Below are 18,067 nucleotides of genomic sequence, written 5' to 3' on the forward strand. Positions count from 1 at the left end.
TGGTATTTGTCTTTCTCTGTCTGACCTATTTCAGTTAAGTTTATACCATCTGGGTCCATCTATGTTGTTCCAAATGGCAACATATCATCTTTTTTATGGCTGAGTAATTTTCCATTGTGTATATATACCACCTGTTCTTTATCCATTCATCTATTTGCTGTAGACAGTAAGATTTATTTCAATTTTCGAATTTGACAAAAAAAAAATCACACTGTGCTCGTATATATGTAGAGTGTGGACATGTTCAGAGGAATAACATTAGGTAACATTGTTTCTCTTCAACCACATGACAATACTGCATATGCCATAACACTTGGCAACAACAATCCATCAGCAGTTGTACGGACATTATGATTTTACATGTCTATACATGAGAAGAAAGTTGACATATTCCCAGCACTTTCTTTCCGAATAATGGCTGTCTGTTTCCAGCCTAGCAGATCCGGTCTCCACACATGCTATGGAAATTACAGCTTTTAAATTCTAACAGTGGCTGTATTAGAAGTCCTGTCTTTCCAGATCCAAACATAAATGAGGAAGTTGTCATTTACAATAACAACCAGAAGTTTATTAATGGCTTGGTGAAGTTTACCCTCCAATGTGTAAAATATTGCAGTGAGTAAAAATAAATAAAGCTGTGGTAGTCTTGTTTACATTATAGATCACAACGCACACTAAACATAAAATTGTCCTTATCTTTCACAATCAAAATATTTATATTCAAATTATAGCTGTTCCACAAATTTAAGGAAAACAAACTGGTTCGAGAAAGGTTCAAAGACGTTCACACCTTGGCACCATTTGGCTCCAGTTGCCATGGAGCACAGTGATGAAATACCCCGTGTGTTAATAGAAGGCACAAGGTATGAATAGGCCATGCTTTCTCCTTATGCCGTTTTACCTGTTACACACCAGTGAATTCTTTGCGGTGAAAAATAATAAGAATTTCAGGACACAGTGCACTTTGATAATATATATAGCATCTGAAATTATTCAAAGATCTGAAAACAGTCTTCTAATGCAAGCCTGAATCGTCTTATGTTCGGTCTCACCATCACTGGAAAAAATACCCATCACTAAACCCTGATACACATTCGTAGCCATTTCACCATCTTCTATCATGGTCAGTGTTCAGGAGGCAAATCCTGACCCAGAATCCTTGTTCACATTTTCTCCAAGGGCTTCTCCATGCACAGTGGCCATTCTGCTTCTGTCTCCTTCTGCTTGGCACCTGCAGGCATGAGTATCAGGGCTTACCACACGTCTGACAGGGAAATGACTCCCACGATGCTATCTGCTTCACTTGTGACCAGCAGCCCAGAGGTCAGCCCACGCTAATCTGTCCAGGATTTCCAGCTTACAATACTTCACAACACCCTCAAGACTCTGTGAGCGGTGCTGAGGGCCTGGGTCACTGTGATATCTAGGTTGCTGAACGATTTCTCAGCAGCAAGCTTAATTATATCAGACTTGGAATAAATATCCACAACTTCTGACTCGTGCACCACAGGGAAGGCCAGCAGCTGTCTTTCTACAAAGACATTGAAGGCTGTACTGATGGTCTCCTTGTGGATGAAGGGATGTTGTGGTGGGTCCCAAATGCAAGAATATCCAGGTTCTCCTTCATGAAGGCAGGCTTTGTCAATTCAGATATAAAATGCTGGAGGAACGTGAGGATTCTTTTGTGGGTAAGTGTATAAACTGCAGTCAACTGATAGGATCAATAACTGGCAATGAGTGGATTTCATTTGTGATCAGTGAGTGTACAGCATGGAAGACGTTTGCATCTGGAGCTATATTCCCTGAAGGCTTATGTGTTTCTTGGGGATGAAGTTCCCTCCTTGTTTCAATCTTATGTGCCTCTAATTCATAAATGTGTACCAGGGTTGACTTATGCCATGTCTGTGGTGTATTTATGAACTCTGTTATTGTTAGCATTCCTACAAAACTTTGTTTTGTCCTCTCCCACAGTGGCGCTGCTGGAACACCACTGCTGCTAAGGCACAGAGGCTTTCTAACTTGTAGTATCAGCAACGACACGCATTGAAGAGTTGGAAAGAGGTGGCGATCCTTGTGTTACCTCAGTGCATGAAAACCCACGTTCTGAGTCTTGTGCTTCCTCTTCCAACTGGAATTTCTCCCACATGCTGGCTTCCTGGTCCAGGGGATGCAGCCCACTGCTACCAAAGAGGCAGAGGACCAGGATTTGCAGGCACTTCTGGGAGTTTGTCTGGCCAGGGGTGCAGAGGCATCACGGTGTGGGCTGGGACTCTTCAGGGTGTGGGTGGAGTGCGGGGGCCCTAGGGTTGCTGATAGTTTGTGGGGGTGTGGTGGGGTGTGCGATTATGAAGGTCCTGGAGAGGCCCTGGGGTGAGTAGGCACTGGGTTATGGGTTGGAACCCTCTGGGAGGTGCAGGCAGAGTGAGGGAGATCTGGGGGAATAGACAGGGACTCCTGGCTAGGCAAGCAGGGAGGTGGTGTTTAGGCTGATGGACAGCCCTTATCAATTCCTCTCTGGTGGATACCTGGGCTGTTTCCACACCTTGGCTACTGTAAGTCATGGTACAATAAACGTAGTGATGCATGCATCTTCACACTGAGGGCACCTGGGCAGTTTAGCTGAAACTGAAGTGGATACAAGCTGGTGTCACAGGGTTCTCTGTGCAGAGGGCCCCCTGGCAGGGTGGCTGGAGTGGACACAATCAGGAGCAGAGGTTTTCTGGGGTGCTCTGCACAGGGGGTACCCTAGCAGGACAGCTATAGCTGAAATGGGTGTGGGGTGGAGAGTCCCAGGGCTCTCTTTAGAGAAGGCACTTCGAGAGGGTAGCAGCAGCTGAAGTGGATTCAGGATTGGTGGGGTTTCTCTGCGCACAGGATCTCCTAGCAGGATGCCTGAAGCTCAAGTGGGTGAACGCTGGGGTGTCCTGGGGTCTTCAGCCCTGTGAGCGTCCTGACAGAGTGCAGGCTGGGGGTTCCTGGGCTTTCCACATAGCGGGCTCCTTGTCAGGGAAGCTGCAGCTGAAGCAGTCAAGGTCATGTGGCCCTCCATGTGGGGGTGCCCAGCAAGCTGGTCTGCAAGCCTGGAGTGTTCTGGGGTCCTTACCACCTGTGTCTGCTCAGTGTGATATCTGGAGCTGTCAAGGATGCTGACCCGGGATGTTCCAGTGTGTGCCATGCGGGGGCAGCCTTCTTGGCACAGCTGGGGTTGAGTGGCCTGGGGACCCAGGGCTCAGCAAGGTAGTAAGCTGGCTGGGGCACTCAGACCCTGCTTCTGTCCATGTTATCAAGGTGGAGGGGAATCAGAACCATGGCTCTTGACAGCACCTCAGCACAGAAAGAGATCCTGCACCATCCCCTCCTCATTTGGGGGGTCTTGAAGGATGGGTCCTTCATATCCTAGTTGCCCTTTAAACTGCAGCATGTTTTCTGTGGCCCAGGGCAGACAGATCAGCTTCCAGCCCCCAAAACTATCCCTCTCACTGCAGTTGGTAGGATGGTGAGGGTGTCTCTGTCATGTATTGTGCAGAAGCTGTTCAGTCGGCTCTCAGTTCTTCTTCAGGAGTATCTGCTCTATAAATAGGTGTAGACTTGATGTGTCCATGGAGGAAGTGAGTCCAGTTCTCACCTTAGGTGAGGTGAGTTAGGTCCCCATCTTGGACTCTTATCTTTATAAACTTGCTCAAGTTGTTTCACTTCTCAGACTATCCATCTCCATTTCCTGACTGTAAGACAAGACTTTTTTTTTTTCTTACAAGATCCAATAGCCTTACATGTCTAAGGTGCCTGGCACACAGTAGGTGCTCATTAAATATTTCTCCCTCCTCTCGTCCAACACTGTGCTCTCCAAAACAAATATCCTTGTTTGGAAAACTGCTCCTCCCTCTCTTGATGTCTGAAATTTCTAAGCACAGTATGGGAAGACCCACCCTGCTCCTGGGCTTGGCACCTCACAGGTCACTCTGGCAACTTTACCCTTACCACTTGCTTGCTTTCTCTCCACCTAGTCAACTGAGACGTGCAAGTGCCTGGCCCAAGCCACCTCTATAAATCCTCCTCCAGGGGAGGCTAACAACAGAATCCATCAAGGATCATGAATACTTAGCAGCCAAGGGAAATGCTGAGCCACTGGGACAGTCCTCCCAAGGGTTTTAGAAATTCACTGCTGGGGGTGCCTGGGTAGCGCAGTTGTTAGGTGTCTGCCTTCGGCTCAGGGCGTTATCCCGGCGTTCCGGGATCGAGTCCCACATTGGGCTCCTCCGCTGGGAGCCTGGTTCTTCCTCTCCCACTCCCCCTGCTTGTGTTCCCTCTCTCGCTGGCTGTCTATCTCTGTGAAATAAATAAATAAATAATCTTAAAAAAAAAAAAGAAATCCACTGCTGCTGGTTGGATTTTGGAGAACATTCCAGTGGAGGGCCTAGGAGGGTCTTAGTGGTTGAGTAGTGTAGGTTTAACTAAGGTACATCTGTGGATTTTGAGCATCACATCCTGAGGAAAGTTTCCATCCATCTGGCAGCAGGAGAAAAGAATTAGAACCATAACCATGTTTAGAAAAAGCTGGTCATACTCATTCCTTTAAGCTTCTTGGCTACATTTCGTAATGATAGGCATGCTGCTGGGCACTGGAAACAGAATAAAGATCATTCTGTTTAGGGGATCATAAGTGCGGAAAGTAACGTAAATTGTATTATTTATCCTTGTTCTTTCATCTTCCCTTCTGGCCATAGCCCTCCCAATGGACCACATTTACTTTTTTTATGAATGGGCTTGGCTGTACGACTTGCTTTGGCCAACGGACTGTGAATGTTCTTATAAACAGAGACATTAAATGGCCCGTATTTGGATCCAAGTTTTGCTACAAAGTCTGTGAGGTCTTGGGTCAGAAATGGTCTTTGCAGAAATACCTGCATGTATGCACTCTGCTTTCCTTTTCCTTTTTATCAGAGTGGCACCCACCTCAGTGGCTGGCCTTGAGACGTAGAAGAGTCACTGTGTGTGAACAGTGTTGACTAGGATGGGCAGGTTGTGCTGTCAGCTCCCTATGGTTCACCACCACATTCTCAAAGCCTTGGAGACCCCTGCCCACCATCTGGAGAATGCAGTGACTAGTGTGGTGCCATGGTGACCATGCTGCTGAGCTGTGCATCACAAACACCCTGAAACTCTTCTTTTGCTTTTCAACACAACTATTTATTTAAAGCTGACAGACATCCTGAAGCTCATGCCATCCCCACTCCAGGAGGTGAACCACACACCAGCTAAGTTTATTACATTACATCTTCCTGGGGTGGGCATGTGTGGTGAACTCTCCCCTTTGAACATGTGGCCTGGAAGGCAAAACCTTCCAGGAAGTCCTGACTTTGGACAAAAAAGCTTTAAAGCTCAGGGACCTCAGCCCGCCCCTGACAGCTCCAACTCCACCTCCCCCTTCAGTAGGGAGGACTTCTCCTCAAGCTGGAGGAGATCAACCTAGGACTCCTCTGTGCTCAGCGCCTGGGGGCCAGTTCTTCCCTGTTTGGCAATAGGGGAACCATTTGGGAGCCAAGAACATTGGCTGAACCCAACAGTGGGTTGCCAGGAGTAGTGGGAGGTTTATGAGTCCAGTGCACTGTATGCATCTTCAGGGCTCACTCTTGGAAGTGCTGTGTGGAGCATCTGCAGGGGCATAGAGGTGTTGGTGGCTCTCAATGTGGATCACAAGTCTCCCTCTGCTGAGCAAGGAGTCTGGTTTGAAAACCATGGATTAGAGAAGGGAGATGGGATGGCATGCATGCCTTTGTGAATGAGGTTGGGAACTGGTCCTAGCTGCGTGTGCCGTCAGGTGCCAGTGGCATGGGGATGGGAGCAGAGATGATCCTCTCTCCCCATTGCAGCACTGAGCACCTTGCTTTGTAATTGCCTGCACCAGGACCCCTAAGTCACCACAGCATCCCTGGCCAGTCACCAGATGGCTGTCCCTGGACCACTCTCCATCACCAATCACAAGGCAGCTGTCTCCACCCCGCTCTTCCTGCCTAATCGCCAGGCAGCTATGACTGCCCCACTTTCCCTGGCCAGTCATCAGATGGCTCTCAGCTGTGATTTTGCTCATGTGGCCAGTCACCAGGCAGCTCTCAACCCTTACCTTCTGCCCTCCTCCCAGAGCTGCCATCTTGGACCCAGTAGCCCTCACCCAGGCTCCAATCTTGTCCCCTCTGTGGTAGAGCCTAGGTCCCTCTCTTCTGTAGCCCAGGCTTCCTTTCTAAAAGGTGAGAAATAGGAAGTGGGGAAGGTGACCTGACACTCAAAGGTTCTGTTTTCTGAGAACCATTTGGGCACACTCATTATGAAGCTCTGCTAGGGTTTTCCCTGCTGATGGAAGGAGCCTGGATCCCACAGCTGCTCCATCTGAGAGCCGGTTCTGAGCACAGGGCCCTGGGGTGGGCTGTAGGCAGACTGGGGCAGGGACGGGGGGGGGGACTCCAAGAAGATGGTCTGCCTGCTGGGGGCCTCAGCACTAGAGGGACTGGGCGTTCCATTTGCAAATGTGCGGGGGAGGTTCCCAGATGGCACCCCATCCCCTCCCGTGCCTTCTCTGCCTGTCAGGAACCACCCTTGTGCTTCCTACTAGGATTTCATGGTGCCCTGTAACAACAGCCACCAGAAGACGTTGGGAAAATACAGGCGTATTACTTGCAAGACCTGGAAATGACACAACACCTGGGGCTGTGCTTCTGCTGTTCTTTGGGTGGTTGGTGGGGGCCGAGCATTTCAGGGCTCACTCTTTATTGGTGAATTTAAATGTAAGTGCAAGAATTCCAAGCACAGGAAGAGAAAATCAAGTGGCCCAAAAGGTCAGGTGTCAAAATCCACCCAGATTCTCTAAAACAAAGGAGCCTCAGGGTGGCTAGGTGGCCTGGAGTTCTCTTTGATTGGCCAGCAATGTGTTTACTGGAGACTGCTCTCTTTGGGGTGGACACCTTAGCCATCAAAGCTTAAGTCAGCATCTTGAATGGTGTCAAAAAAAATGAAAAAAAAATCAACTCTCAGGTCTTGCAGCACAATCTACCCTGTGATGCTGACATATCAGAGTCCATGGTGAGGACATTCACTGCCTGGGTAGCTGCTATGCTAAAATCACAAGTAGAATGGGTCAACCCAGAAAGGGCACATCTAAATAGACATGAGCAGAAATTTCTCTAAAGAAGACACACAGATGGCTAACAGACACGTGAAAAGATGCTCATCACACATCATCAAGGAAATACTGATCAAAACCACAATGAGATTCTTCTTCACACCACTCAGAATTACTAAAATTAACAACTTATGAAACAACGGATGTTGGTGAGGATACAGAGAAAGGAGAACCCTCTTACACTGTTGGTGGGAATGCAAACTGGTGCAGTCACTCTGGAAAACTGTATGGAGGTTCCTCAAAAACTTAAAAATAGAGCTACCCTATGACCAAGCAATTGCACTACTAGGTATTTATCCAAAGGATACAAATATAATGATTTGAGGGTCACATGCACCCCAACATTTACAATGACAATGTCCACAAGAGCCAAACTATGTAAAGAGCCCAGATACCCATTGACAGATCAATGGATAAAGAAGATGTGGTCTATAAAGACAATGAAATATTACTCAGCCATCAAAAATAATGAAATCTTGTCACTTGTAAACATGTGGATGGAACTGGAGATTTTTATGTTAAATGAAATAAGTCAATGAGAGAAATGAAATTATCCTATGATTTCACTCATATGTGGAAATTAAGAAACAAAAAGAGTAAACAAATGGGAAGAGAGAAAAATTAAAATAGGAAATTAGGGAGCGAGAGAAACCATAAGAGACTCTTAAGCCTAGGAAACAAACTGAGAGGTTGGTGGAGGGGTGTAGGTAAAGGGAGGGGTAACTGGGTAATGGGCATTAAGGAGGCAGGTGACATAATGAGCACTGGGTGTTCTATGCAACTGATGAATCACTAAACTTATCTCTGAAACAAACAAAAAAGCTAATGTATTTTCAGTGAACAGGGTTACAATATAAAACCCACAAAATTATGTGGTAAAACATAAATTTCTCTCCAAATTTATCACCCACACACATAGTTTAAAGGTCTCAAATGTCCCTCCACAGTAACAATTCCATTCCCTGTCACATCCAGACTACATGTCAGGGCTGAGGACCTCTGCTCTATCCAGTTCTTCTCTGCCAGTCTCTATCAATTGATGATTTTCTCTTTTAGAAATGTGGAAAGCTTTGTGCATATAAAAGACTATTTCCCAATATTTGCTTGATTATAACAATTAAAATGGGAAATACTGAAACCTAAATTAATCACCTAAATTCCAAGCATAGCCAAATTGAAACCAATTCCATTTCAGTATAAGCCTAGTTTCAACATGCTTTGCCTGGTTATTTACATAAGTGCAGCAAGAATAGCAATTCATTATGTAGGCCGTTTTAAACCAGCTACGCTGAAACTTTTCATAAGGAATCTCAGACGAATTTGAACAGCGTCTCAAGGCCAGAATCCCAGCCAAATGCTCTCCATCAGACTTTGCCTGTAAGCCCCATTGACTTGTGTTAACATTCTTCTTCACGAGGTCTCCAAAATATCCTGAGGTTTTGCACTTGCCCTTCTGGTGGGCTTCCTCCCTCACCCGATAAGGCTGCTGGGAACCTTGCAAACAAGGTGTCAGCTGCTATTTCCAAGGGCTGGAACGGCTTCATCAAGTCAACCTATTCCTTCGAGCTGTGCGGTCAGATCTGAGTCTGTGCACCTCTGTTAAATATTCCAGTACAACACTTGGTTACGTGACAAATGTTTCCATTTGTGTTCTGTCACAAGGAGAACATATCCTTATTGAACTCATGTATATAAAAGTTATCACAAAACAGGATACTGAGTTTCTGAATTCTGAAGAAAAGAAAAAGAATTCATTCTCAATCCTTCCTTCTGGCCCAAAATAAGTAGTAAACACTTGTGAACTGTGTGCTGTACCAACACTCCTTAGATCGGGAAATTTAGGAATATATTTTGTAATTCCCAGAAACATGTGCTTCTTCATAGTATAATCTTTCAATAAAGCACAGAACATATTCACTACGAGACCCAAATTTCTCTTTAGTTTATCTGTAATGAGGAAGCCAAAAGTAGGGAAACCTGTGTTCAGTAACTTATTTTATCTTATTTGGAAATCATCCACATATGCAGTATATATGACTGAAATCATCCTTTAACATCACCAGAAATGAAGATTTCCCATTACCCAAAAGATTTGGGGAATCTAAGATTACCTGTAATTTCTGGTGTGACGGCAGAGTGAAGTGGAAACACTGGGGCTGGAGGGGAGCGGGGTTATGGCCCCTGCTGGAAGGTGTGTTGGCCCTGGATCAGAGTGGAGGGTCCAGGAAACAGCTGGATGGAAATGGTGATGCCCGTGCTCATCCAGTCACAGGGAATGACACACTCTGGAGGCTGAGGAAGGGCTTGCAAGCACTGAGGCAAGCCCAGGGCTGAGAAATGCTGGCACCTACCTTGTAAGTGGATGGGCCACAGGGGGAAGTGAGGCCCACCCACACCAGGCTCCTCCACGTACCTGCAGGTGGCCTTGTGGATGTCCATCACCTGCCCCTGTTCCTCCAGGTGCAGCCTGGAGACTGATGTGGAGATGCACCTGCAGGAGGAAGTGAGGTGCCAGTTGAGCCCTCTGACACCTGCAGACCTGGAGGTTATTTGGAACTAATGTCCCACCCCTTGCCTGTCCCTCCCTGGTGAGGCCAGGCCCCACCCACAGCCTCCCTCCTTCCCTGCTGTCTCACCTCAGGAGAAGGTGGATCTCTGGCCAGGTGATGTTGCGATTTGTTCTTCAATCACACAGGCAATTTAAGATACTTGACACATCAGGCATATTTAGTGGAGACCATCTGTGTGTCTTCAGGACAGATTCTGGGAATGCAGCATCCCAGACCTGCCTGGGGGCCTTGTGACCTTGGTCTGCTATGTGTCCAGGTGGGGCATTCTTTCCTCGTCACTGTTAGTCTGTGTGAACAACTCAAGCTATGGCCAGAAAAGGCCACCATATGTGCCAATGTCAGAGAAGCTCTCCCTGCATCCTGGAGAACTCACATTCAGTGTGATGTCAGTGTATTGTGTTCCATAAGATGATAACATGGAGGGATCATGGGAGCCAGGGAATAGGGTAATCAGAAATCCTGGACTCTGTCTCAGACGGTTGTGTCCTGGTCATAAGATGACAGTTCAACACGTCAGGATGTGTTGTTGCTGTCAAGAATTTGTACAATAATAATAATGTCTGTTCTGGAAAAGTAAATGGAAGCCATGTGTACAAAAACACTGTCATTACAGTGACAACTGAAAAAGAAAATGGCAATGTCAAGAAATCCAGCTAATTCTGTCTCAGCAGCACACCACCTGCACCCTGTGCCCACCGCCCCTGCAAGATAACCCCAGGTAAAGCATTTGCTTTTCAGGATGTTGAATGAAAGGGACTGAGTTTTTCATTTAGTAGTTCTTTGTCCTCATACTGCTGCTGCTGGTGCTGGATCTCTCACGAGGTCCTGGTGCTGGATCTCTCACGAGGTCCTGGCTGTCTCTGTTAGGGGATGTGTAGGTGAAGGAATGATGAGGGCCAAGGGGCCACCCAGGCTGTGGGGGTGTGAGCCTCTGACTTTGGTTCTCAGTGCTGTGAGCGCCCTTCCTTCCAGAAGCAGGGCTCAGCAGGGCTCAGAGGCAGCAGTGGAGTCCCCACTATGTGAGCTGGCTAACCTGCCCAGCAAGTTTCACCCACACCTGGTAACAGCCACCTGACCTTAGGCCTAACTGAAGCTGGAAAGGTCACAAACTAACCAAGATGTTTCTTAAATTATCACATGGTTGAAGAAAGGGATCAGAGGTGGTGACAAGCAGGGGAAGTTGAGCTTGCGTAAAACAGGCACTAGAGTAGTTAAAATACCTATTTGTTCATTACAAAGGGTGAGAAGACAATTAACCTGCTGTCCCACCCACCTTATCCCAAGTTCCTGTTCTGCGCCCTGGGTTGTGTAGAAGGAACAAGTAAGCCTGGGATTTGGGGACTACCAGCTGCTGGACTGTCCTGTCTAAAGACAAAGACTTCTCCAGTCTCATCCTGTGTCTGCACTGTCCTCACAGTCATCTTGCCTTTCAGAGCTGCTTCCCCAACAGCCTCCAAGTCTACCTGCAAAACAAGCCAGAGGCTGTGTCCTGCATGTTGTGTATGGTCACCATCTTATCCTGAGGGGATCTGGGCACAAGTTACTCCTGCATCCCCCAGGGCCAGCCAGCCAGAGGTGCCCTGGATGCACCCTACCTGGAAGGCTTCTCTGCCCCTGAACCAGTGGCGCACATGAGCTGGTTATGCAGAGTAGTACTCTGCAAAAGACTGCAATGGCGCAGATACGGAAGCTGGGAGGTTGCCCCCAGAACCTGCATGAGGGACTCAAGCACACCAGCGTCCAAGTCATCCCCAGAAACCCTGCTGCCATGCAGAGCATGGGCTGAAATTTGGGTTCGGGCAGTGCGTACTTCATGTCTGTGTGAAGCATCCAGGATCTGAAAGGTTCGCAATATGTGTGGTCATGGGTCTCTCCGAGATGTGGCTTTAGTCCCCGGCCTTCTACCAGGTCCCACTATCCTGATGCTCCATCTGTTAGTGGTCTCATCTGGATTTGGTTTCAGTGCATGGTTTACTCAGCAACAAAGCAGGCCCACTCTGGGTCCAGGGGACTACACACTCCTTCTCAGTGGGACAATACTTTAAGGCACAGACACTTAGTAAAGACTTGTGGTTCTGTGTGGGACTCTTGGATGAATAATTTCCAGCACCTCCAAGAGCCTGATGTGGCTAGAAACAGTGTGGGGTAAAGGGGTCTGAGCTGTTGACCACTGGAAGTTCACAGCTCTGGGATCACGTAAGTGATCCACTTCCCCCTCAAATCCAAGTGACCTGGACTTCACCAGGCTCCCCACTGGCTCCCGAAAGCAGCAGCCCTCCTGTAAGCTCAGACACCATCCATCTTAGAGAGGCTAACCTCTCTCCACCCAAGTTCCCCTCATTTTTACCTTCTAAGTACAAACTTCTTCAAGGCTCCCATTAGTTTATACCAGGCTATGAGCATAGTGCCTTGAGTTCCCCCAATGGACCATGGCTCTAGACTCTCCACCACCTCAACTACAGCCACAGGCAGACCTCAGCTCATTGGTATCCACAAGGCATTGAGCTCTCACATCATCCCTAAATGTACAAGAGACAATCTCCAGGGAGAAGAGGAAGCTGAAACCTTACTTTCTTCCGTCCTTCTGTCCAATGCATGGTAGAATCTCAGCTCTGCCTATTAGAGGTAGTCACCTCCCTCCATATTCACATACACCCTCAGTTTTCCATATGAACCTGTTCCCACCTGTACTGTCTCCCCTGCTTTGCCCTGTCCATCCACCCCTCCACATGGAGCAGCCAGTAGGAATCTGAGGGTCTCCCCCAAATTCTGCAGTGCTTCTGTGGCTCAGAGCAGAGAGCCAACCCTCCAGGATCCTCACTCCAGTCTGTACCTGCCTACCCCACCGCATAGGAAATCACCCAGAGACAGGGAATGGTCCCATGTCTCTGACGTTCCTCCACCATGGTTCCCTCGTTTTCTTGACACATTGACTCTCCAAAGGCCTGCATCACACAGGAACACGTAGGCAGGAAATACTTGCTGTGGTGGCCAGAGTTGGAATCTTCATGTCAGTGTCCAAGCTCAAATTTGCCACAGCGTGAGTGGTAGGGCTAGGGACAAAACTCGTTTTTGCAGAAATACCTATGTATGGATATACAGCTTATTTTTTCCTTCCAATCAGAATGGGGCTGAACCTACCAGCTGACTTTAGTTTCTAGAAATCAGGATGTCTGAAAGTGTTGAAGGGGACAGGAAGGTTGTGCTCAGGGTCAGCTCTGCATAATTCACTGACATTTTCTCAGAGCTGTGGAGCCCCTGCCTGCCAACTGAAGAATGACTTACTTTTAAGGCGAAGTGGTGAGTGTAATCCTGGCTGTACAGCGCAATCACCCAGGAGTTGTTTCCTGTAAATTATTCATTCTGAAATGATGACTTTAACTTATTTATTTAGTCCCTTGATAAATAGTAAAACTCATGCCACACCTTCACTCCTACAGATATCCACACTTTTCCAAGCTCCCCTTTTATGCCATCCTGGGTGGGTGGGTGCAGGAACATCACCCCGTGGAAGACATTGCCTGGAAGGCAAAACGCTTCCAGCAAGTCGTTCATGTACCCAAAGAATCTTTCCACCTCACAGACTTGAGCCTGTCTCTCACCCCACTACTTGACCTGTTTTTCTAAGGTCTCCACTTCTTCTTCCAGGCTGGGACACCTCTCCTTCATCTGGAGGAACTCAGCCAAAGGATCCTCTGTACTCAGGGCCTGGGGTGTCTTCTACAATTTCCTCCAGCCCCCCACCTCATCTTCTACTATGTGTTCTATTTTGAATTCTTCAAACTTTTGTTATGGCTCCTGTTTTGGCATGATATTCTTTTCTCCTGAGGAGAACTCCCCAAAATAAGAAAGCTACCCAGATGACAGTCTGCAAGGACCTCAGGCTGAAGTCCACTTGAGGCCAGTGGAGACTCAATTGCCCTGGTATCACCTTGGTTAAAGGGCTTCCAGTCAGCCTAGCATTCTAGGGACTTGGCCCAGTGCAGAACTGCACTGGAGGAGTCATGACCAAAGGGCTCCCAGTCAACCTGTGTTCTGGGGACCCAATTGTCCTGTGCTGTACTGGGTTGGCAGTCTTTTAGTCAGAAGTCAACTCATCAGCCTGATGTCCAAGAGACTCAGCCCAGTGCCAAGCTAAAACAGAGACCTTGGGGTCCCAGATTTCCCAGTGGGTCTGATGTTCTAGGGACTCAGTTGCCAGTTGTCTGCTCCATTGGTGGGCCCGTTCAGAGGAAGTCCAGTCATCCTGGTATCCATGTGAGCCCTTTGCCCACTGCCAACCTGAGTTGGAGTGTCTGAAGTTTCCTGGTTGTCCCAGCATTGTTAGGACTCAATTCCCCTATACTTTGATGGCCTGAAGAGCTCAGGTAGAGGACTCCCACTCAGCCCAGTGTCCAGGGGACTCCTTTGCCCCATGTGCAGCTGGGTTGGGGGAGTCATGGTCTCAGGGCATCAGTGGGCCTGGTGTTCTGGGGACTTTGTTCCTGTGCTCTCTATTGCATTTGAAATCCCCCCTCTTTGTCCCAGGGTCCAGATGACTCCTTTCCTGGTGCTCAGCTGGAGACCTTGAGGTCTTAAGGTTCCAGCTGGGCTGACTGGCCAGACAATACATTTGCCCACTTCCAGGTCTGGTTGGAGGGGTTTTAGTCAGAGGGCTCATGAAAATCCTGGTGTTCTGGGAACCTGATTGCCTTATGCTCTGCTGGGTTGGATAACTCATCTTCTGAGGGCTCCTTCTCAGTCTACAGTCCAGGTGATTCATTTGCCCAGTGCCAAACAGTGTTGCAGAGCTCCTAGCCTGAGGGCTCCTGTTTTTTTGGGGACCTGATTGTCTTGTGCTCTGCTGGGTTGCTGAGATTGTGGTCTGAGGGCTCCTAGTCAGCCTGGTATCCAGGGGATTCTTGTGTGACTGTTCATCTGAGTTGGAGGCCTCATGATCTGAGGGCTCCTGGTCAGCCTCATATCCAGGGGATTTTTTGGCCGGTGCTGAGCTCCACTGGAGAGCTCGTGAATTGAGCTCTCCTGGTAGGCCTGGTGTTCTAGGGAACACCATGGCCCTGTGCTCTGTTGGGATGAAGCCCTCTTGATCTCAGGCAGGTAGGTGTCCAGGTGAATCATTTGCCAAGTTCAGAGCTGGGTGGTGGAGGAAGGCTCTTGCTTGGTCTGGTATTGTTAGGACTCAACTGTTCAGTGTGCTTCTGGGAGAGAGAGCTCCCAGTTAGAGGACTCCCACTCAGCCCAGTGTCCAGAGGTCTCCTTTGTCAGTGCCGAGCCGGGATTGAAGGCTCACGGACAGGAAGTCCTGGCAAGCAGGGTATTCTGGGGACTTGACTACCTTGTGCTCTGCTGGATTGAAGGTGTCCTGTTCAGAGGACTCTCTGTCAGCCTGGTGTCAAGGCCCCTCACTTGGCAAGGCAGAGCTCTGTTACAGGTTTCATATTTTCAAGACTCACAGGAGGAGGATTTCTGTCGATTCAATTGCCCTGTTCTCTGTTGCACTGAAGAGCTTGCACTTGGCCCACAGGCTTGGTGATTCCTTTGCCTGGTACAAAGCTGAGCTGGAGGGCTTATGGTTCTACGGCTCCTGGTCACCCCACTGTCCAGATGATGTTCTCTAGTGTTAAGCTTGGTTGGAGGAGGTTTGGTCAGAGGGTTCCTGACACATCTGTGGACTTGACTGCCCTATGGCTCTTCCACAATTAGACAACAAAAATAAATAAAAGGCATACAAATTGGGAAAGAAGAAGGAAAATTTTCACTATTTGCTGATGACATGATATGCTATATCCCCCCCGCCACAAAAACCCTATTAGAACTGATCAATGAATTCAGTAATGTCAGAGGATACAAAATCAATGTGCATAAATCGGTTGCATTTCATACACTAATAACGAAGCATCAGAAAGAAAAATTAAGAAAGCAATGCTATTTGCAATTGCACCCAAAATAATAAGAGATCTAAGAATAAACCTAACCAAAGAACTGAAAGACTTGTACTCTGAAAACTTCAAACCATGAATGAAGGAAACTGAAGATGACAGGAAGAAATGGAAAGACATTTCCTGCTCATAGGTTGGAAGAACAGATACTGTGAAAAATCTTTACTTCCAAAGCAATCCACACTTTTAATTCAATCCCTATCAAAATACCAACATTAATTTTTATGGAGCTAGAACAAGCAATCCTAAAATTTGTATGGAAACACAAATGATCCCCAAGAGTAAAAGCAATGTTCACAGGAAAAACAAAAGAGGAGGTTCCATGATTCCTGTCTTCAAGATATATTACAAAGGTGTAGTAATCAACATCATATGGTACTGTCATAAAATCAGACATATAGATCAATGGAACAGTACAGAAAACCCAGGAATGGACTCACATTTATATTAAAGAAAATGTGGCATGTGTGTTTGATTGTGTATATACATTGATTATATATATATAAATATATAAAACAGAATGCGATATTAGAATTTGCATTGACGTGAATGAAGCTAAAAAGTATTGTGCTAAGTGAAATAAGTCAGTCAGAGAAAGACAAATATCATATGTTATCACTCATATGTGAATTTAAGAAACACAGGAACAAAGGGGAAAAAATGAGAGAGGCAAACCAATAAAAACACCAGAAACTCTAGAGCACAAGTAGATGGTCACCAGAGGGCGGGGCTTGGGGGATGGATTAAATAGAGGATGGGGATTAAGGAGTGCACTTCTGATGAGCACCAGGTGTTGTGTGCAAGTGTTGAATCACTACACGGTATACCTGAAACTACTATTAGGCTGTACATTAACTAAGTGGAATTAAAATAAAATGTTATCAAAGATTAGTTGTCCAAAGAGCCGAGGGTCCATTTCTGGAGTCTCTAATCTGTTCCATTGGTCTATGTGTCTGTTTTTGTGCCAGTACCATGCTGTCCTTGTGATCACAGTTTGAAGGTACAGTTTGAAATCTGGCATTGTGATGCCCCCAGCTTTGTTTTTCCTTTTCAACACTTCCTTGGCGATTCGGGGCCTTTTCTGTTTCCACACAAATTTAAGAGCTGTTTGTTCCAGTTCTTTGAAAAATGTCATTGGTATTTTCATCGGGATAGCATTGAAAGTGCAGATTGCTCTGGGTAGCACAGACATTTAAGCTATGTTAATTCTTCCGATCCATGAGCATGGAATATTTTTCCATCTTCTTGCATCTTCTTCAGTGTCTTTCAAGAATGATTTGTAGTTTCTAGAATATAGATCCTTTACGTCTCTGGTTAAGTTAATTCCAAGATAACGTATGATTTTTGGTGCTATTGTAAATGGGATGGATTCCCTAATTTCTCTTTCTTCAGTCTCATGGTTCGTGTCTAGAAATGCAACTAATTTCTGAGCATTGATTTTGTATCCTGCCACATTACTGAGTTGCTCTATAACATCTAGTAGTTTGGGGGTGGAGTCTCATGGGTTTTCCATATGGAGTATCATGTCACCTGCGAAGAGAGACAGTTTGACTTCTTCTTTGCTGATGTGACTACCTTGTATCCCTTTTTGTTGTTTGATTGCTGTTGCAAGGACTTCTAGTACTATGTTGAATAATAATGGTGAGAGTGGGCATCCTTGTCGTGTTCCTGATCTTAAGGGAAAGGCTTCCGGCTTTTCCCCATTGAGAATGAAAATTGGACAGCTACATGCAAAACAATGAAACTTGACCACTCTCTCACACCATACACAAAGATAAATTCCAAATGGATGAAAGACCTCGATGTAAGACAGGAATCCATCAAAATCCTAGAGGAGAGCATAGGCAGCAACCTCTACGACATCGGCTACAACAAACTTTTTCATGACACATCTCCAAAGGCAAGAGAAACAAAAGATAAAATGAACTTGTGGGACCTCATCAAGATAAAAAGCTTCTGCACAGCCAAGGAAACAGTCAAAAAAACTAAGAGGCAGCCCATGGAATGGGAGAAGATATTTGCAAATGACACTACATATAAAAGACTGGTATCCAAGATCTACAAAGAAATTCTCAAACTCAATACACGAGAAACAAATAAACAAATCATAAAATGGGCAGAAGATATGAATAGACACTTTTCCAATGAAGACATACAAACAGCTAACAGACACATGAAAACATGTTCAAAATCATTAGCCATCAGGGAAATTCAAATCAAAATCACACTGAGATACCACCTTATGCCAGTTAGAATGGCAAAAATCGACAAGGCAAGAAATAACACTTGTTGGAGAGGATGTGGAGAAAGGGGATCCCTCCTACATTGTTGGTGGGAATGCAGGTTGGTGCAGCCACTCTGGAAAACAGTGTGGAGGTCCCTTA

At 46.6% G+C, this 18,067-nt stretch overlaps 1 pseudogene; it reads right to left on the reverse strand.

Annotated features, from left to right (window-relative positions):
• Positions 1-1,163: 1,163 nt before the first annotated feature.
• On the reverse strand, positions 1,164-13,299 carry LOC123791153 (5'-AMP-activated protein kinase subunit gamma-1-like; annotated as a pseudogene).
• Between the last annotated feature and the right edge of the window lie 4,768 nt (positions 13,300-18,067).

This window comes from Ursus americanus, chromosome 5 (assembly GCF_024610735.1).
Source record: "Ursus americanus isolate L20-20 chromosome 5, mUrsAme1.1.p, whole genome shotgun sequence".
NCBI lineage: Eukaryota > Metazoa > Chordata > Mammalia > Carnivora > Ursidae > Ursus > Ursus americanus.